A 23,070-nucleotide genomic window follows, 5' to 3' on the forward strand; every position below is an offset into this window, starting at 1 on the left:
TTTTGCAAGGGTGAATGTTGAAAACTTTCCTTGCATGTATTTTGAAAACAAAAAGCTATTGCTTTTTTGTTTCTTTGTTCTCAGGTTATTTTTACCTTCTTTCTAAATCTGATCTTTCCTATGCAACAAGATAAGTGTATAAATATGTATACATATATTGTATTTAACATATACTTTAACATATTTAACACGTATGGGACTACATGCCGTCTAGGGAAGGGTGTGAGAGAAAGGAAGAGAAAAGTTGGAACAGAAGGTTTTGCAAGGGTCAATGTTGAAAAATTACTCATGCATATGTTTTATATATAAAAATCTATAATAAAAAATAAAATAAAAAGCTATTATTAAAAATATGAAAAAAGAAAAAAAGAAAAAGAATTAGGTAAGAAGCAAATTATGTATCTGATATAGAACAATGAAGGAAAGAAGGGTATAACATTTTTTGAAGTTCTTTACTATGGATTAAACACTATATATTTGACAAAAGAAACCAAAGGGGAGATAAGTTCTTGCCTTTGAAGAGGATACATTCTAATAGGATAGATGACAGATATAATGAGTGGTATCCAAGGGGTGCTATTTTGGTTTGGAAAGTTCTAGGATGCTGAATGGAGCCTTAGGAGACTGAACCAACACATTTTTTTCCTAGTAGCAATGGCAGAAATGACTTGTTTATAGTACCAGAATTAGAGAGCTGGGGTGGGGGAAGGAACGAGAGAATATTACATATAGAGAAGGGAAAATGGCTGCAAGAGGATAATTTGGAGTAAAGTGAAGCAAAGCTGGGGCAATTTAGGAATTCTCATTCATACAAGAACCTTGCCAATCAGGAGAGGTGGGGATCCAAAAGAAGGGTGCTAGAGCTGAAAAAGCTAACATTTGGAGAAAAAAAGTTAAAACTAAGTTAGTTCAGAAGGCAAAGTTGCTGAATACTCACAGGGGTTAGGTTTCTTAGGAATGGTAAATTAAATGATGTGCCTATTTATTTAAGAGCAATTCATAAATTCAATAGCATAGTAGATGTCAGTTCAACTTGTCATTAAAATTTCCCATTTCTTTTCCTTTGCATTTCTAACTCCATTTTCTATATCTTGCATGAAAGTTTCCCAGGAGACCTTTTTTATGAATGGGGAAAAAATGAGAAGATTAGAATAGATCTGAGAGAGAAAACCTCTTACTTCTAAGATGTCACAAATGAGAATGGGGAAACTTCTGACAACTTCAAGGACAGGTAGAAATTTTGACCTTCCAATGTTGAATAATGCTGAAAATGTCCCTTATTCAATAAAATAGAAGAGTTTCCTTTCTCTCTGATTAAAGGAGAAATTTAAATTGCTCAAATAAAAAAAATCCACAGTGATGTCTTTCCAGTTATAGATAACCATCACCTTTTCCCCCCTGATCTTCTATATTGTCAGCTAAATAAAGATTGTTTTTTGTGCATTGTTCTCTGTATGAGGGAATATAAGAGAGAGTAAACCTTATCCACAATATCCTGTTACCCTTTAGGCTCCTCTGCAATCAGAGATAGGTTTTTCTGGAGGCACTGTAAGTACATTCACAAATTAAAAGAAAAGAAACAGTCAACATTTATATAACACCTGTCCTATTTATCTCTGTAGTTTTATCTGAGCACTGCCTATCTTAAACACACACACACACACACACACACACACAAACATGCACACACATTCCTAAGAGAGAGACATAATATTCTATGGCTTTACCAAGATAAATATTCAAAAGTTCCATCACATTCCTTCAAATTAGAGCCTTAAAACATCTTGAAATTTCTGACATATTCCATTTTCTTTCTACTGTAGCATCCCAATCTTCAGGGAGCAAGTATCCCATTCCTGGGGATCTCTCTTTTTGCAGTATCATCTTGTTAATGCTCATGCTGGTATTCTTGAGTTTTGGAGTCAGCCAATAACCAGAGGACAGAGTTTCTCTCTGAGATTTGTGTAACCTAGGGCAAAAATTTTTTTCTTTCTTATTAAAATTAATTAATTAAAATTTTTTTCTTGTAGTATTTTATTTTTCCAATTATATGTGAAGATAGTTTTCAGCATTCTTTTTTGTAATTTTATTTTTTGAATAATAGCTTTTTAATTTTAAAATACATGTAAAGATAGTTTTCAATATCTGCCCATGCAAAATCTTGTGTTCCAAATTTTTCTCTCTCCCTTCCCTTACTTCCTTCCCCTAGACAGCAAGCAATTCAATATAGGTTAAATAGGTACAGTTTTTCTAAATATATTTGTACATTTATCATCAGTATTCATTTTTGTAATATTTTGAGTTCTATTTTTTTCTCCCTCCCTCCCTTATCCCTCTCCTCCTCAAGAAGGCAAGCAATATGATATAGGTTATGCATATATAATAATTTTTAACATATTTCTATATGTTAAGTTAAAGAAAATCAGAATAAAAGGGGAAAAACATGAGAAAGAAGAAGTAAACAAAAAAAGTGAAAATAATATTCTTTGATCCATATTCAGTCTCCATAGTTCTCCCTCTGGACATAGATGGCATTTTCTACCTCAAGTCTATTGGAATTGTCTTGCATCACTCATTGCTTTGCTGAGAAGAGACAAGTCTATCATGGTTGATCATCACATAATGTTGCTACTGTGTACAACGTTCTCTGCTCACTACACTTGGTATCAATTCATGTAAATCTTTCCAGGCTTTTCTAAAATCAGCCTCTTCATTATTTCTTATAGAAAAATAGTATTCCATTACATTTATATACCATAAATTATTGAGCCATTTCCCAACTGATGGGCATCCCTTAATTTTTCAATTTTTTGCCTCTACAAAAAGAGCTGCTACAAACATTTTTACATATGTGGGTCCTTTTCTCCCTTTTATGATCTCTTTAAGTTTGGACAAAATACTTGATCTCTCTGGTCCTTAGTTTCTTCATCTGCAAAATGAGAGCCTTAGCCTAGATGACCTCTAAAATTCCTTTCAGCTCTTTCTTGATCATATAGGGAATGTGGACTGTATTTGGGATTTTATTGGTAGAAGAAATTCCCAGATAAGGAAACATACTCCATCAATTAGACCAGTGATTTCTCAGCAATTTATAGTCTCAAAAAGATGCTTAGAGTACTGGATTTAAGTGACTTGATCAGGATTGTACAGACATTACATGTCAGAGGCAGAATTTGAACCCAGGTCTTTCTGACCCCAAAACTAGCTCTCTAGCCAATACTCCACAATGCTTCTCATATGATAAACTACCAATTTACCTTGAATGGTAATTAATCAAGATACATAAATATCATCAGAGAGAGGACTAAATGATTTACTTCCATATCTAACAAAATATAACTATTGATCTCAATCCATTTTTATGTGTCCAGTATAAAAAGATGTATTTTTTCTATATGGGGTCTTGAAGATATCTAGTAGAAATTAGTAAATTTTATAGGCATGTCACTAGGTCAGTCAATTTCCAATGGAAATACTTCAAAATGATGCACAAATTAGGATTTCACCCAACATTTGGCCTTAGACTTGGAGCTTGGATGCAGTTTCCTTTAAAAAATAATTTTGTATCTGAAAATTATGTTAAGTAATTTTTGATCCTTTCCTAATAACTTCCCTTCAAAAATTACTTTGCATTTAATTTTCATTTATCTTGTATACAGAACAAATGTATATATAAAGATCTAGAGGATAAGGATTTCTCCCCCTCCCCCCCCCCCATTTCTTTCTTTGTATGCTTAGGACTTGACACATAGGAAGTTGGCACTTAATAAGTCCCTGTGGATTGATTTATTGATTGTAAATGGAGGTTTTACAAATAAAATAATATTTTAAACTTAGAAAAGGGCTCACCATTCTCCAACTGATAAGTGGTCAAAGGTTATGAATGGACAATTTTAAGATGAAGAAATTGAAACCATTTCTAGTCATATGAAAAGGTTCTCTAAATCCTATTAATCAGAGCAATGCAAATTAAGACAACTCTGAAGTACCACTACACACCTCTCAGATTAGCTAAGATGATGTATATTGGAGGGGATATGGGAAAACTGAGACACTAATACATTGTTGGTGGAGTTGTGAACTGATCCAAACCATTCTGGAGAGCAATTTGAAACTATGCCCAAAGGTTATCAAAATGTGCATACCCTTTGATCCAGCAGTGTTTCTTCTGGGCTTATATCCCAAAGAGATCTTAAAGGAGGGAAAGGGATCCACATGTGCAAAAATGTCCGTGGCAGCCCTTTTTGTAGAGGAAACAGTGGACGCCCATCAGTTGGAGAATGGCTGAATAAGTTATAGTATATGAATGTTATGGAATATTATTGTTCTATAAGAAATGACCAGCAGGATGATTTCAGAAAGGTCTGGAGAGACTGACATGGACTGATGTTGAGTGAAATAAGCAGAACTAGGAGATCATGATACACGTCAACAACAAAATTATATGATCATAATAATTTTGATCATATTTTGATCATATTTTGAATCATATTTGATCAATTTTTCAACAATGAGGCTAGTTCTAATGATCTTATGATGAAGAGAGCAAAAGAGCCATCTACACCCAGAGAGAGGACTGTGGGAGCTGAATACAGATCACAACATAGCATTTTCACTCTTTTTGTTGTTGTTTGCTTGCATTTTATTTTTTCTCATTTTTTTCCTTTTTGATTTGATTTTTCTTGTGCAGCAAGATAATTGTATAAGTATGTATGCACATATAATTTTTTTTACCATGTTTAACATATCTTGAATTATTTGCCATTTATGTGAGGAGTGGAGGGAAGGGGGTAAAAATTGGAACGCAAGGTTTTGCAAGGGTTAATGTTGAAAAATTATCCATGCATATGTTTTGAAAATTAAAAAAAGGCTTTAATAAAAAAGGGCTCACGATTTAAGGGAACCTTATAATAAATAATTTCACAAAGCAAAGCATTTATCTGATCAATATTTAAACTATTCTATAAATTCTGATTTTTTATCTTGTAATTATTGTAAAGTAAGGCAAATTTAAAGTTTAAATCTTTCCTCTAATAAATACTGGCTGTGTGATCTTTGGTAAAAGAGAGAACCTTTTAGAGACCCAAACAAGTATTTCAATTGCAGAGCAGATGTCAGTCTGCATTAGTATAGAGAATTTTCTCATTGGAAACTAATGAAGAAATCACAGAGCTGGTTAAAGAAAGTGTATTTACAAATAAAATAATTCATCTTCTTAATGAGTTTCTCTGATCTTGTCACTTCTTAGCTCAAAAACCTTTAATTGGCTTTTCATTGCCTATTAAACAACATATAGGCTATTGATCTCAGCTTTCAAGATCTTCCATGATTTGGCTCCAAGCTACCTTCATCACACTGTTCATAGAAAACCCTTACATGTATTCCAGCAAAGTCAGGCTATTCTTTCATTTTTTATCTGGCCTTGTCTCATCTCTGGATTTTTGCTTACATCATTCTTTCTGCCTGAAATGGACTCTTTCTTTCCTCTCCACGTTCCTTGACCCTGATATCAATCTGTTTAAACCTTAAATTCATTTAAGGGTCAATTTAGTTATTACTCCTTATTAAATGAACTTTATTTTCTCAGATGAAAGTGAAAATTTCCCTCCTCAAATTATTCCTAGCATTCTTATCTGGGTCTTTTCTTTACAATTTTTTTATTCTTCTTTGTGTCACAGTTGTATATATCTTCCTCTTCTGTTGAACATTAAATTGTAAACTCCTTGAGAGCACTTGAACATAATATTTGAGAAATGAACCTATTTTTAAAATTAAGGTGCAAGCAAAGGTGTACTGATGAATGTTAAAAACTGGCTCTCCAAAAAATTAAAGAACATGGCACACTTCAAAAATTTAACAAAGAGATGTGAATTGATTTAAGTTGGCTCTAGCATATCCCTGAAGATATATCTCAGGTCAAAAGCCTCAATATCAATTTATTTAAATTCAGAGGAAGTTCAGGAGAAGAGGGAAGCAAGTACTTCCAAATAAGGAAAAATACTATATATAATTTGGAAGGGGTACAGATTAGATAAATGGGTCAGAAGTTATTTTGGTGGAGGAGAAATTTAAGAGAATTCAACAAAATTGGGAAAAATTTGAAAAAGAGAAACATTCAGGTATTTAATAGTCTGGATTTTACTTACAGGTTGTAAGAGAAGATTTATTGAGAATATATTTTTAAAAAGGATTAATGTGAATTAAGGATGATCAAAGAATATTTAGGGAGTGGTACCTGAAGAGTAGAGTCAAGAAAGACAAGAAGATGGTAGTTGGTACGGCAAGGCTAGGTAAGCAAGAAAAGGTAGTTGAAATAATTATAATCAGATTTCAATTAGTGTGAATAATGAACCTCTTGAACTGGTTGCCTGTATTCAAAATTGTACTATTTAAAGTTATAATTATGTAAAATATGGTAATTAGTTCTAGTTCAATAGAAATATGCAATGTAAAATTAAAATAATTTTTATTACTTCAGAGGATTCATTATTTGAACTAACAGATACTGAGCTATAGAAGGTTAAATAAATTTATAAAGTAAATGTGATTTGGAGCAAGTTGGTAAACCAGACAGGATATTGTTTCAAAGCTAAAGAAAAAACAGATATGACTAGAGAATATGGAAATTTGTTTTAGAAAAAGAAAAGAATTTGAGTAGTTTTCAAGTTATTAAGAAGTAACAATCAGGGGCAGCTAGATGTCTTTGGAGTCAGGAGGACCTGAGTTCAAATTTGACCTCAGAAGCTTAACACTTGCTACCTGTGTGAACCTTAATTTAATTCTAATTGTCTCAATTACCACAAAAAGAGGTAATAACCAGCTGTTAAGTTTTAATTCTTTGATGCACAAATACACACAAGAATTCAATAAAAAAATCTGAAAATCTTAACCATAGAGAGAAGTCACTTGGATTAATGTTCACTATTTTTTTATACCCCATGGATAGTCCAATCTCCCTTTTAGAAAAGATGAAGAACTCAAAGTCTACTTGCATTTTAATTTCTTAGGGACAATGAAGTGTTCCTAAGGGAAACAATTTTTAGGTTTCAAAGAGAATTAAAGGTGGAATCTATGATGGGAGAAGGAAAGCTTAACCATTGTCATGATGATAGAGAATTATGAGAGGAGGAAGAAGGAAAGGGAAAGGTCAGGTGTATAATTGGCACTTACAGAAGAGTTTTTAAGGAGGTCCTTCCTGAAGATGAGAGAATTGGATACTCTAAAGAGGAAAAAATTCTACATACTCCCTAAAATGGTACAGATACCATGTAGTTAGGTGAAAGGAAGAAGGATGGAGAAATAATGATTGTAGAGGTTTTGCTCAGCATAATTAAGGAAGCTCTGTAGTAAACTGATAAAAACAACAGAGAGGGCTATTGTTTTCCCAGAGCACATATCTAATACATTACAGAGAATGTTCCAAGACTTAACAGAACATAAGACAACCACTCACTTCTGGCTACACATATGGACACAAATAATACTTCTAGAAAGAGCTTAAAAAATATTACCAATGATCATGGCTTGGGTCTAGAAACTATAGACTATTGGACCACAGAACAATATTTTCCTCACTATTGCTCATTGAAGGAAAGGAACACAGAAGAGAAAATTTAATTTGGGACATAAATACCTGTCTAAGAAGATGGAAAGTAAGATTATGATCTGAATTTCTGGGCTATGATTGGTTTACAATATAGAGATGATAGGGTCCTGGCAGAGATGTAGTACACCTAATAAAAGCTGATAAAAATTTATTTCCTACTTGTTCTCTCTCCCTCTCTCTTCTCTTCTCTTCTCTCTCTCTCTCTCTCTCTCTCTCTCTCTCTCTCTCTCTCTCTCTCTCTCTCACATATATGTATATGTATTTAATATGTTATATATATTACTTATATAATACATAATGTGTATATATGATATACACATCTAATATATAAACATATATGTGTATCTTCCTAGTTAGATACCATAGAAAATAATTATGAAGAAGGAAAAAAAATAGAGGAGATGCTGAGAAAAATCTAAGAAAAGAGACAGTAGACAAATCTATCATTTCAAATGCCATTACTATATGCCTAAACTTTGGATAATAAACAAGGAATAAGAAGTCCTAACACAAGGAGAGAAATTTGACCTTGTAGGTATAATTGAAACTTGGTGAGAAAAATCCCATAATTGGACCCTAGGCTCTAGATAGGTACATTTTATTAAAAATAAAAGGAGAATATAACATTGTATATTAAAAGAGTCTACTTATGTGAGGAAATCTAAGAACTATGAACTACAGAGAATTATGGTAGAGACTATTTTTTGTGAAGGTCAAAGGAAAGAGAAGTAGAAGTGACTTACATATTGGAGAATATAGTCATATTTCACTTTATTGTGCTTTGATTTATTTTACCTTATAGATATTATGTATATGTATATGTATATATATACAAATCTTCCATTTGTAATATATATATATATATATATATATATATATATATTACAAATGGAAGATTTGTGGAAACCCTGCATTGAGTAAATCTATTGAAACAATTTTTTAAAAAGCATGTGCTCACATTGTGTCTCTGTCATATTTTGGTAATTTTTGCAATATTTCAAACTTCTTCATTCTTATTATATATATCATGGTATTCTGTGATCAGTGATCTTTGATGTATTAATTATCAAGCAAGTTGAGATGGGATTGAATTCTAGAAATCTGAGAGATTATGGAGAGTTCTAATTGAAACCCCTGAGAGCTTTTAGTTTTGGCTCTTTGCTATTGGGTATCTTCACTCCCATTCCTCTTTAACTTTGACTAAAGGAGGATTTTGCAAGCTTTGGAGAATAAGAAAGATGTTGTTCTTCTTATCAATGTGCTAAATCAGCTTATGGCAGTATGTTCACAATACTTGAAGACAAGTATTAGCTGGACTTAGGTGAATGGTTACATAAAGAATCCAGCAAAGAAACTACTCTATGTCAAGGTGATAATGATGCTTTGTCTTTCCTTCTCTAAGAGGACCATAACATCAGGGAGGAGATGCCATGACATACAAATGAATTGACTTTAAGTGAGGGAGAACTGTGCAAGGTCACCTGCCTTACTTTACCCTCCAAAGCCAATTGGGTCCAGGGGCAAAATATGGATCAAGATCTGGAGATGGCCCTGGATGCTTTGGTCTTTAACAGATCTCAATTTGACTGAGGCTGCACCCATTAAGTGATTTAAGGTTAAGTAGCAAGTGAGGCAAATAAAGAAAAATTGAGTATTCTAGAAATGGGAGGAAATGATTTTTCAAACCAGGAGTTTAGAGTTACCCATTTATCACTTATGCTAAATTTATGCCCACTTTTCAGCCATCTGTAGGTAATTGTGAGAGAGTGTATCACAAACTTTAGAGAAGGATATTTTGTACCAACTATTATTACCATATTACTTTCATAAATGCTCTCCCCTTTTAAAAGCTACTTAAAATCTGGCTATCTAAAATGATTCTCAACTGATATTCTTTTTTAAAAAAAGCTTTAATTTATTTTTTAAAATTTCAACATTATTTTTCTAAACACATGTAAAGATAGTTTTCAACATTCACTTTTTTGTAAGACTTTGGTTCCAATTCTTTTCCTTCTTTCCCTTACTACCTCTTTCCCCAAAACATCAAGCAACCTGATATAAGTTAATACGTGCAATTATTTTAAACATATTTCTATATTGTCATGTTGTGCAAGAAAAATCAGATCAAAAGGGAAAAAAGCTCAAGAAGCAAACAAACAAACAAACAAAACAAAACAAAAATAAATCAACTGATATTCTTGAGAGGAAACACATTGGTGGGGACACACAGTGTAAACACATTGGTACTGAGTTTATGGCATTAGAGAATTTCTTACGTATGTGGTAGGGTGTGATGAAAATAGTTTGAACTGACTTCAGAGTGCTGAATATTACATTTTTGTGTTTGAGCATTTCCTCCTCAGAAATCAACAAATCACATAAATTAGAGTTAGATTTATTGTTCTGTTAATTGTCTACACTTTAAGAAAACAATGGGGAAAATACTAATCCTGCAGATTAAAATTAAAAATGTGTCAGTTATATGTTTTTTCTCTTTTGAAATCTGGTTGTTAAACATCAGCACACCCCTGCTTATAGTCCATCAGGGAGACTTTTAGAGCCTTGAAAGAAAAATGTAGCTAAGCTTTTGGAATCTGCGATTCAAAGCTCACAGTGAGAGTTGAAATGAATATGCTCAATTTCTGCCATTTTGTGAACACTTAAATTCTTGTTTGTTGTTTTACAGGAGCCACCTGACAGTGGCTGCTAGAGATCCAACCCAGAATGGATCTCTTCTTGTGAGAGAATGATACAAGGAGACTGAAAGGCAGTTGCTGTTCTCTGACCTCTCTGACTGAGAGTGTTTCATTGTCTGACCTTTCTCCTCTTCTGCCTCCAATTTATTTCATTCCCAGTCCACAACACCTATGTCAGCAAAGGCTTCCCTGCAACTCCTTCAGATGATATGATCTACAGCTGTGGAGGCTCTTGAAGAATTGACCTGCCCTTTAACACTTGTTAATTGATTGATTCTAAGAATTTGCTTTAAAAATTTCCTTTCAGTAGTTATTATTTTCAATATTTATGGTTTACTAAAAATGTTGCTGAATCTTGTTTTTAAGAAAAAGACTTCAAAGTTAACATGGTAACTGCTATCACTTGCTTACGCTTCATAAAAATCTGTTTTATGCTCTGGAATAAGTCCTTTTTAAAAAATCATCACAATTTTCCAGCTATACTAGTGTGAGCTTGGATAAGAGGAAGAATATGCCTCGCTGGCAAGAAAATGGGTTATGATTATACTCCTGTGCTCATTTGTTTCCATTTAGAATTGTAAACAATTACTTTTTGATAATCAATGGTGACAGCAAAAAGATTTCCACCCCACTAACTTATATTTCTGCCTACAGAGAAATAAAAGCAATTTTTGTAAAGTGTCATGTGTCCAGTGAAGTAATTTCTCTGTTACTTGGTTTTTAGTGAAGATCCATAATTAAATCACAGAGGGACAAAATGCTAGCATGTCACCTGATGTCATATTTATTTCTAGTGTAATGCTAGAAGCGATGAACTAGTCCCTTAAGGGAGCAAAAAAGGGCCAAAGACCAAAGGAGAAACCAGGCTAAGTAAAGTCATACTACTACTTTTCATTTCTCTTTTTGAGATCATTCATTCATGTCTTATTTTCTTCATTCTTTCATTCATGTTTTTTATTCATCGATCCATCCAATCATTCAACTTTAGGGATGAGCTCAAACAAGTAAGAGAATCAGTGTAAGAGAGGGGGCCTTGAGATAAGTCTTGGAGGAAACATCATTGAAAATTTCTAACAATAAAAGTCCTTATTTATGTTTTTGGGGAACAACTTGGTCAAAGAAAAATCTATCCCAACATTCTCCTGACAAGGTAATTCTGTCAAGTCTGTGTTTTCAAAGGAAGCTGCCAGCTAATAAAGAAAAGAAAAAAAATCATTTATAAAATATTAAAAAAATATCTACCCCCTCTCCTTTTCCATGTCTCCATACACATTATTATTTAAAAAGCTGTTAAAAGACAGGAGACACATTCACCATGAAACAAGATTAAATCCATGTTTTATGACAAACTATTTAAAGCTCCAGGAATCCATCTTTAATTTGTACACATGAAAGTCTGTCTTTCACTTAAACTGGTGGTGATTGCACCGTTTACTAGAAATATGGAGGTACTGTACAGAATATATACACCAGTATTTTTTCCTTTCCTCATTATAACATGGCCTGAGGCCTGGAACTAAACAAAAAAAAATTTTTTTTAGAACATAATGAGCTGTGTACTGTAATGGAGGTGTTTGAAATTGGTTTGACTGCTATTTTGAGGTTAAAAAAAATCCCAGATCAAAGAACCCAGAAGACCCACAGACTCATGGACACATATAGAAAAAAGGAAGTTATGGGGAGGTTAAGATGCAGTTCTTAAGTGGAGAGGTGTGGTGGCTTAAAACAAACAAACAAAAAAAAAAAAAAAAAAAAAAAAAGGAAAGGAATCCATCAAGCACAATTTTCCACTGGTACATATTTCAGCTCCCTGTAAATCACTCACAAACTGCCATATGGCATTGAAAGATTTTGAGAATCATTATTTTGAAGAATATTCTGAAACCTGATTTAATTTCCCTCTTCTTCCATAGCGTTTGCATTGCTCCTTTATCACAGTCATGGACACCCTCCCAGGCTAATTTGTAAAATGAATTTTACTGAATGCCATCTAATCTTATTGCCATAGTTACAACCCAAGAAATCGAAGATTGCTATGCTGAGCTGAAAATAGCTGACTTGATACAAGGAAGATGACTAATTCTTATGCAAAGCTCTGTACTCAAATATATTCTCTTATTCAAAGAACAATAGAAAGTTTGATCCTTGGATACACAATCTTCTGATGTCTTTTCATTCTGAAATGGTGTGCAGCTAAAGAATTGAATGAAATGTGTAAAAACTAAGGAAAAGGTTCTGCTTTCAAACTGATGTTTAGCTTACGTGTTATTGTTGTAATAAGCTAAGGGAATATTTGCTTTTGTATTTTCACAGCAATGCTGGAGGTTTTAAATCTGCCTTCAGATCGCAAAACTAAAATTCTATCTGGTGCTTTGAAAATCTAGAGCCTGCTTAAACTATACCCGAAATAATAATAACTAAAATCTCCTCTATGTGTGTTTATACATACATATGCAGGATTTGATTTATATTGACTTGATTTTATTTACATCTTTTATATTAAATAATTTACACATTCCTATATATTTTTCTTTACTTTAAAAAATTAGAAAAAGAAAAAAAGAAATGTTAAGTAAAATTAACTAACATATCAAAAATACCCAGCATTACATATATGTTACAAAAGTATATCTATCTATCTATCTAGTATGTTCTCAACCCTTAGCGTTCCACCACTGTGAAGTAGTGAGGGGAGTTATCTCTTTTAGGACCAGTGTATTAGATTATGACGTCCTCCCTTGGATTATAAACTCTTTAAGGCCAGTTTTTTTCTTTCCCTTTTTGTATCCCCAACAGTTAACACAGTGCTGGCACATAGTAGAAGCTCTCTCTCTCTCTCTCTCTCTCTGTTAAATGAATGATTAAAGCTTAGCTTTTATAGTTTTATAGCATTTGGTTTCATTTTTTTTGTTGTCCTCTTCATTTATATTTTTGTAGCATTTTGCATATTTTTTTTTGATTTTGTTTGTTGAACTTTGCATTATGCATTACTTTAAAACTTTTTATGCTTCTTCATATTCTTTGGTTTTTAAAAGAACGGTAATACTCCATTTAATTCTTGTTTACCTATTCAACAATTGATTTGCATCTACTTTGTTTCTAATAATTTACTTCTACACCAAATGCTGCTACATACATTTTGGTAAATAGGGGATGGGGACAGGCCTTCTTTTTCTCATTAGATTTATTGGGACATATGCCCTGAAGTAGAATCTGTAAGTCAAAGAGTATGGAAAGTTTAGCTATTTTCTTTGCATAATTCCAAATTATTTTCTAGAGTAGTTGGATAAATTCAAAATTTCACCAACAAGTTATTAGTTTTTACTCCTTTAATACTGATTATTTTAAACTTTTGTTGTCTCTGCCATTTTCCTGGTTTTGGGGTAAAACCTTTGAATTTTTTTGATTGCATTTTTAATGTGTTATTAATAGTTCACAATTTTTCTCTTTATACTATTTATTCCTATTTTTAGCCAGTTATCTATTGGGAAGTGGATTCTAGTCTTCTCTATTTTACTATTATCTAATATCTTGGATATTAGACCATAAGAGATATTTGATAATAAAGATTTCCCCCCAGTCAACTACTTTCTTTCTTTTCTTAGTTGCATTAATTTTGTTCATGCAAAGATCTTTCAATTTAATTTAATAAAAATTATCCATTCATCTTTTTTTTGGAGGCAATCATCTCTATTATTTGGTTAGGAATCAATCTCCTAACCTTATCCATGAAAATAACCAATTTGGTTCTTATTTCTTTATTGATTTTTAATGTTATGATTGTTAACATTCAAGTTAAGTAATTTATTGGATTTATTGTGGGAGGTGGTACAAGTTGTTGTTTAAATGTTTAAAACTTAAGTTTTATCAATTTCTTTCTAGTTTTTCCTAAATATTTTGTCAAATAGGAAATTCTTTCCTTGGTGATTTATGTTGTCAGGTTTAGAAGATATAATTAGTTATTTCTGATTCTTTCTTATTTAGTCTATTGCATTGATATAACTTTTTATTTTTAAAGTGATAGCAAAAAGTTTTGATGATAAACTTCATTTATACAAGTCTAGAAATTCCGATTCTCACTCATTCTTACATCTATCCTCCTCCATAATTTTCATGATATTCTAGTTTTTTTAAAAAGGTTATTAAGGGTAGGGAAATAGGGTGGTGAATTCTATATCTCCTAAAGCAAGTTATTTGAACTGTTTTGTGTTATATTCATAGAGGTATACACATATGAAAAAAAGTCATAAAAACAAAGAGTAAGTATGTGACATGGGAAATTTAAAAAACAAAGTCTGAAAGATTAAGGATTTCAAGAAAAAAATTCAATAAAGATTAGAAAAGAAACATATATCAACAGAGAGTCTGAAAACCTGAAGGAAGAATACGTGGTATATTCTCAAAGATAACATAACACTCTTTTAATGAATATTACAAGACAAAGGGAAATGGACAAAAGCCCAATGAAATACTGGATTCCAAGTAAGCTTGGAGAAACAATAAAAAAGGTAAGGAATATTTCAAAATAAAAGAGAAACACAAAAAATGCTTAGAGTTCTTTATGAAGAATTAAAAATTCAATAAGCAGGTTAAATAAAGTTGAATCCATGATAGAGAGTTTCTCCAATAAATAAAGAGAGATTAAAAGATTTGGAATAGAGAAATACTAAAATGGAAAGAATGTAGGATTTGGAGACAGAACATTTACTGACTTTTGATCTTTGGATTAGTTATTTAATTTCTCTAGGCCTTATTTTTCTCATCTGCAAAATGACATATGTCAATGACATATAAGGTCCCTTCTAACTCTAAATCTATGAACCTGTCAGAAGAAAAGCTAAAGGCAAGAACATTAAAAAAAAATACATAAATTCCATATCAGTCAAAATGATTGACCTTGAAGAAAGGAAGTACAGAGACAAGTTAAAGATCATTGGTTCCCCAGAAGACTAAGGTAAATGAAAAAAAAGGTAATAATCAGAAAATAATACAAGAAAACTGCTCAGAATATAGGCAACATAGCATCAATGGAGAATCACCCATGTTTTGCCTCTAGAAAGAGAAATACAAATCCTTTGTTTCCAAAACAGAGACAAATAGTGATTAAGTCAAACAATTTAAATAATCGACTATATTTTGCCAGTAGCCAAGATCTTTTCTTTCAAAAATAAGGGACAAAAAATTGGAATAATATAATATTTTTCTATAGTCCATATGCAATAGTAGAGGTTGGTAAAGAGATTGTACTAGAGAAACCAGTGAGAGTTCAGGTAAAGAATGAAACTGTTGGGAAAATAAATCATGTCAGGAAAGTAAACACAACTTAGTATAAATGACCTTGAAGATGGACTGGATTCTGAACAGGAGTGAGGAAGGGGGTGAAAGGGAGAATATACCATTTGTGTAGTTATTCTCCCCAGTTTTCTATTTTACCTGGGTTGCCACATCTACCATTTTTTTTCTGGATGGTTGATTTCATAATCCTTAGAGATATGCTACACACTCCTGGAAGTCTCTGGTCCCTATTTTAGAGACTACTATCTTTGGGCAAAGCTATTTTCTTCTTTTCTCTATTCTACTCCATCCCTGGGTCAAAGAACATATCCTATACAAAGAAGGGATATACAAAAATCAACTCTTACACAAGTTTACACAACTTTTTCTTTGTCTTTTGAAGGAATATCTATAAGCTACCCCTCTATTTAGCTTCAATTTCTTTCTTTTATTCCAGTTTTTTTTGTAGTGAGACTATCAAGACTAATATAATTCAGATATTCCAGAGGTATTTTCACTCGTTGGTCAGGGCAAAAGAAAAATCTCACATTTAGAATACCAAAATCCAGGTTCAAGATTATAGAAGCTATAAATCTAATCACTCTCTTCCCCATTTTTCTTCACCATGTTACCATTACTAAAGGTTCACAAGGGGCCTATATAAGATTGAGGGCCATTTTATATTGTTCTTTGGGTTGTCATGGTAAAAGAATTTGTCAATCATGGGGCTGTTTTCACCCTATTCAATCAAGAAAGAGGCATTTGGTAAAATACCTCATAGGAAAAATAGGTGATCTGGAAAATAGATCAAGGAAAGGCAATTTAAAAATTATTGGTCTACTTGAAGGCCATAACCAAAAAAAAAAGAATCTGGATAGAATTCTTCAAGAGATCATCAAAGGAAATCTGGCCTGATATATTTGAAGCAAAAGGCAAAATAGTCATTGAAAGGATCAATCACCTTTGGAAAGAGATATCACAAGGCTTCCTAACCCTTAAGGAATATTGTTGCAAAACTCCAGGACTATAATCTCAAGGAAAACTACTACAAGCTGCCAGACAAAAACAATACAGTATTGAGGAATCACAGTCAGGATTATCCAGGATCTGGCAGCTTTTGTGATAAAAGATTGGGGGACCTGGAATACCATATTCTGGAAGGCAAAAAACCTGAGATTACAATCTGTTTCAACTACTCAGCTAGACTGAGCATCATCTTTCAGAGTAGGAGATGGATCTTCAATTAAGTAAGGGACTTTCAATTATTTCTATTGAAAAGGTCAGAACTAAATATAAAAGTTTATCTTCAAACACAGGACTCAAGAGAAGCATAGAATGGTAAACAGGAAAGAAAAAAAAAACAAAACTTAAAGGTTAAACTGTTTACATTCCTAGATGGGAAAATGATATTTGTAACTCTTGAGAAATGTATCTTTTATTAGGGCAATTCGAGGGGACATAGATAAAGGGTGTAGATATAAACTGACTCTGATGTAATGATATTAAAGAAAAACAACATTAAAGGGTGAAAAAAGTATTATACTGGGAGAAGAGGAAAGGGGAGGTAAAATGGAATAAATTAGATCACATGAAGAGGCACAAAAGACATTACAACAGAAGGAAAGAAAGAGAAGGGGGTATGATCCCTGTTTGAAGCTTAATCTCATAAGTTTTAACTCAAAGAGAGAATAACATATTCACTCAGCCAGGTATAGCAATTTATCTTACTCTATAAGGAAGTAGGAGGAGAAAAGGGAAAGAAAAGGGAGAGGCTAGAAAGAAGGGAGGGCAGAAACAGGAAAAAGGGATAAGAAAAGAGAGGGGGGATAATAGAAAGGTAGGGCAGGTTGAGGGTGGGATGAGTTAGAAACAAAACACTACTTAGGAGGGATAGGGTGGAAAGAAAGATCAAAAGTATATAGAATGGAGGAAAATACATAGCTGGTAATCATAATTGTGAATGTAAATGGGATGAACTCTCCCATAAAATGGAAACAAATAGCAGAATGGATTAAAAATCAGAATTCTATAATATGGTGTTTATAGGAAATTTGAAACAGAGAGGTACATACAGAGTAAGGGTAAAAGGCTGCAGTAAAACTATGCTTCAACTGAAGCAAAAAAAAAAAAGAAAAGAAAAGCAGAGGTAGCAATTCTGATCTCAGACAAAACAAAAGCAAAATAGATCTAATTATAAGAGATAAAAAAGGAAACTACATCTTGTTAAAGGGTACCATACACAAAGAAGTGTTATTGAGAATCAATGTGCATGTACCAAGTGGTACAGCAACCAAATTCTTAGAGAAGTTAAGCCAGTTACAAGAAGAAATAGGCAGTAAAACTATACCAGTGGGGGATTTCAACCCTCCTCCCTCAGAATTAGACAAATTTAACCACAAAATAAATGAGAAAGAAATGAGACAGGTTAATAAAATCTTAGAAAACATAAATATGATAGACCTCTGGAAAAAAATGAGTAGGGATAGAAAGGAATATGCTTTTTTCTTAGCAGTACTTGGCACCTATACAAAAAAAGACCATGTATTATTAAGATATACAAACCTCACAATCAAATGCAGAAAGGTAGAAATGGTAAATGCTTCCTTTTCTGATCATTCATTCCAATCATTTGATTCATTCCAAATCAAAATTATATTCAATTAAGGGCCCAGGAAAGATAGACTAAAAACTAGCTGAAAATTAAATAATCTAATTCTACAGAATGAGTGGAATAAACAACAAATCATAGAAACAATTGATAATTTCATCCAAGAGAAATACCACATACCAAAATCTGTGAAATGTATCCCAAGCAGTTCTTAGGGGAAATTTTATATCTCTAAATAGTTACATGAATAAAATAAAGAAAGAGGAGATCAACAAATTGGGCAAGCTGAATCCCCCCCCCACTAAATACCAAATGAGAAAATTTGAAGATCAAAGAGGAGATTAATAAAATTCAAAGTAAGTATTGAAGTAACTATTGAAATAATTAATAAAACAAGAATTGGTTTTATGGGAAAAAAAACCTCAGCAAAATAGATAAATCTTTGGTTAATTTGATTAAAAAAGAAAGAAAAATAAACTACCCACATCAAAAATGAAAAAGGTGAAAACACAAACAAAGAAATTAAAGCAGTTATTAGGAACTATTTTGCCCAATAATATGCCAACAAATCTGATAATATAATTGAAACTGATGAATATTTACAAAAATATAAATTGTTCATATTAATAAATAATGACATAAATTACTTAAATAAATAATTCCATTTTAGAAAAAGAAACTGAACAAGTCATCCAGGAACCGACTAAGAAAAAAATCTCCAGGACCAGATGGATTTACAAGTGAATTCTACCAAACAATTAAAGAATAACCATGAAAACTATTTGGGAAAAATAGTCAAAGGAATCCTAACAAATTCCTTCTATGACAGAAACATGGTGCTGATACCTAAACCAGGAAGAGCCAAAACAGAGAAAGATCCCTATTGGATATTTATGCAAAAATTACAAATAAAAATATTAGCAAAGAAATTACAACAACTTATCTTCAAGATAATAATACACTATGACAAAGTAAGATTTGTACTAGAAATGCATCACTGGATCAGTATCAGGAAAATTATCAGCATTATTGACTTTATCAATAACAAAACTAACAGAAAATCTTATGATAATCTCAATAGAAGCAGAAGACACTTTGGACAAAATAGAGCACCCATTACTACTAAAAACCTTAGAGAGCATAGTAATAAATGGAGTTATTCTTAAAATAAAATAGAAAGAAAATTTATTTTTTAAAAAATCTAAAATCAGCAAGCATTTTTTGTAATAAGAAGCTAGACACATTCCCAGTAAAATCAATGGAGTGTAGCTCAGTTGTGCAACTTCTCTCCGCTTTTCTCCCAGCTTTCTATTTTACTGGGGTTGCCAATCTACCACCTTTTCTGGATGGCTGATCTAATACTCCTTATGGTTGTGCTATATACCCCTAGAGTCCATGGCCTCTATTTTAGAGGCTATTATCTTTGGGCAAAGCTATTTTCTTTTTTTTATCTATTTCTACTCCTTTCCCTGAGTCAAAGAACATATCCTACATGAAGGGGGAATTTTAACAGATTATGGATTGAGAAGGATAAAGATTTTGGCCAGACTATAGAATATGGGAAGAGGAATAATTGATAATATGTTTGGAAAGGTAGGTTGGGGCTAGATGGTAAGAGGAGTTTATATTTGATTCTAGAATTAAAAGAGAGCTACAAAAAATTGAGAAGTGAAATATCAGAGCTGCATTTTAAAAGAATCCTTTTGGCCAATGTGTAAAGATAGATTGGTCACAGAAAGGAATCAAGAAAGGGACATTAATTTGAAGACTATTGCAATAGTCTAAGGTAAGGGTAATAAAGGCCTAAAGTGGAATGGTGTCTCTAAAAATTGAGAGAAGGTGATGTATACAAAAGAGACTATGGAGATAGAAATGACAGATTTTGGCAACTAATTAAATATGTAGAATGATGAAAAATGATAAACAGAATAAGACTGAATTTGTCAACTTAGATGACTAGAATGAGTGAATCCTTGAGAAAAATATAGAGATGTTTAGATACCAGTAGTAATTGGAGAAAAATACAAGGAGTTCCTTTTGGGATATGTTGGGTTTTAGATGCCTATAGGATACATAGCTTAAAATGTGCAAAAGACTGAGATGTGAGACTGGATTTTAGTAAACAAGGACTGGAAATATTGATCTGCAAGTTATCTTCCTAGGGATGATAATTAAATTCATGAAGCTGATGAAATTTCTCAGAGAGTGTAGAGCAAAGAGAAAATAGAATCTAGGACAGAACCTGGGGTTATACTCAGTCAGAAGGGGGAGCAATATGGATAATGAAGCTGAAAAGCTAGCTTAGTCCTTGGAAAACTGACTCATTCTACTAGAAGAGTCACAAGAAATCTTTCGAGTGTAGTAGAACCTTCAAGACTTTCAACTCCACAGTCATCGTCTTTGAGATTCTAGCACTTGGTGATGACATAGAATCATAGGGTTTTGTGGAGACTTATAGACCATTAAAGACTAAAAAAGAATCCTTGTGTTTTTATATTATGAATAGTCTCTTTAAGAAATGAATTAATAAGTACTACACAGCTTGAGTAACATACACATCACAAAAATTAGATTTAAGTATATTTTAACAGTCAGGAAAAAGGAAACATTTTTATTATGGGAGCCATTCCTGAATCAGTTGTCTGTATATAGTTAATTAATGGACATGTCAGAAGCAAAATCAGAATTAGTAAAAATTTTAGAGAATAATAATGAGCATAATAATATAGATATATAGATATAGAGAATAATAATGGTATACAATCAAAACAACTCAGTCCTGAGTTATTTTAACACACAAATGAAAAGGTGAAGTAGTTAATGGACAATAGAAATGATACCAATATTGCATAAAATTTTTAAACAGAAGTTTAAGATAAATCCATTGTTGCAATAAGAACAAAGAAACCTAAAAAGTACTTTAGTCAGAAAATATTTACTTGATTTGTCAATCAGAGAGAGATGGTGGTCAAAAGCACCACTGGTTTAAACTACAAAGCTCATTTGCAAAATTTGCTTTGTTGCACAAATCAGAGAGAAGCAACAGAGGATAAAGCCAATTTAAAGAAAGTGTAGCAAGAGATATAAGTAAACAAAGCTTACTCAAATGGTTATTGGAATACTGTAAATGCCAAGAGAATTTAAAGATGAAAATGGAAGAAGAGTAACAAATGGTAAGGAAGTGAAAAAAGATAATTTTTAAAATTAAAATTATTGTGAAGGACAACAGAGCTACGTATTTGAGATCATAAACAGAAGTAGCAGATTTATTTACAAGGGACATAGAAATTGAAATAAAAATATAAAGATGGAGAAAATCATGTGAATTGAACCATTGGTATAAAGAAAGGATTCATGCTGGAAATGATTCCAGTGTCACCAGTGCCTAGCAAAGTGCCTGGCACATTACAATACTGACATGTCAGATTGAATTTAAGGGATTGATTCACAAAATATTTGAAGGAAAGGAAGCTATCAAGAGAATGGGGGAAATTCCCAATCTTATTAATGCTGAAATAATCATCATCTGTGCCTATATTTTCATTTATTTGAAATGTTTATGAAACTTAGTTACACAGATTAAGGACACCCTCAATGAAGGTATTAACAAGGAAACAAATAGGATCAAATCTTACTATTTTTTTCTAGTAAATTTATTTGTTTTTAAATTATTTTATGAATCACATTACTTTATGAATCATGTTGGGATAGAAAAATTAGAGCAAAAGGGAAAACCATGGGAGAGATAAAAAAAAAAAAAACAGAAAAGAAGTATACATACATAGCATGTGTTAATTTACATTCAGTCTCATTCTTTATCTGGCTACAGATGGTATTTTCTGTCCAAAGTCTGTTGGGATTGTTTTGGATTACTAAATCATTGAGAAGAATCAAGTCTTTCATAGCTGATCATCACACATTCTTGCTGGTATTGTATACAATGTATTCCTGGTTCTGCTTGTTTCGTTCAGTGTCAGTTCATGTAAATCTTTCCAGGACTCCAACATTATCATTATCTTTTCCTGTCATCTTAGTCAATCTGAGAAGTATGAACATGCTACCTCAGAGTTATTTTAATTTGCATTTATCTAATCAATAGTGATTTAGAACTTTTTTTTCATATAACTATAGTGGCTTTAATTTCATCATCTGAAAATTGTCTGATCATATCCATTAACCATTTATCATTTGGGAAATGACTTGCATTCTTATAAATTTGATAGAGTTCTTTATGTTTTAGGAATGAGTCCTTTATCTGAAACAGTTGCTGTAAAAATTTTCCCCCAACTTTGTGTTTTCCTTTTAATCTTGTTTCTGTTGGTTAATTTTAATTTAATGTAATCAAAATTGTCCATTTTGCCTTTCCTAATATTCTCTAGTTCTTTGGTCATAGATCCCTTCCTTTTCAAAGATCTTATAAATTATTCCTTGCTCTCCTAATTTGTTTATGGTATCATCCTTTATGCTCAAATCATGTACCCATTTTGACCTTATTTTGGTCTGAGGTGTGAGATGTAGGTCTATGCTGAGTTTATGACATTATTTTCCAGTTTTCCCAGGAATTTTTATCAAATAGAAAATTCTTATTCCAGAAGCTGAGTGTGTGAGTTTGTCAAATACTAGATTATTATGGATCTTGACTATTGTGTTGTGTAATCCATTGATCCACCATTCTATTTCTTAGCCAGTACCAAATGGTTTTGATAATTGCTGCTTTATAATATAGTTTTAGGTTTGGTACTACTAAGCCATCAACCTCTGTATTTTTTTCATTAATTCCCTTGATATTCTTGATCTTTTCTTCTTCCAGATGAATTTTATTATTATTTTTTCTAGTTCTATAAAGTAATTTTTTGACAGTTTGATTTGTATGGTACTGAAAAATT

Source organism: Sarcophilus harrisii, chromosome 1 (assembly GCF_902635505.1).
Source record: "Sarcophilus harrisii chromosome 1, mSarHar1.11, whole genome shotgun sequence".
Classification (NCBI taxonomy): Eukaryota; Metazoa; Chordata; class Mammalia; order Dasyuromorphia; family Dasyuridae; genus Sarcophilus; species Sarcophilus harrisii.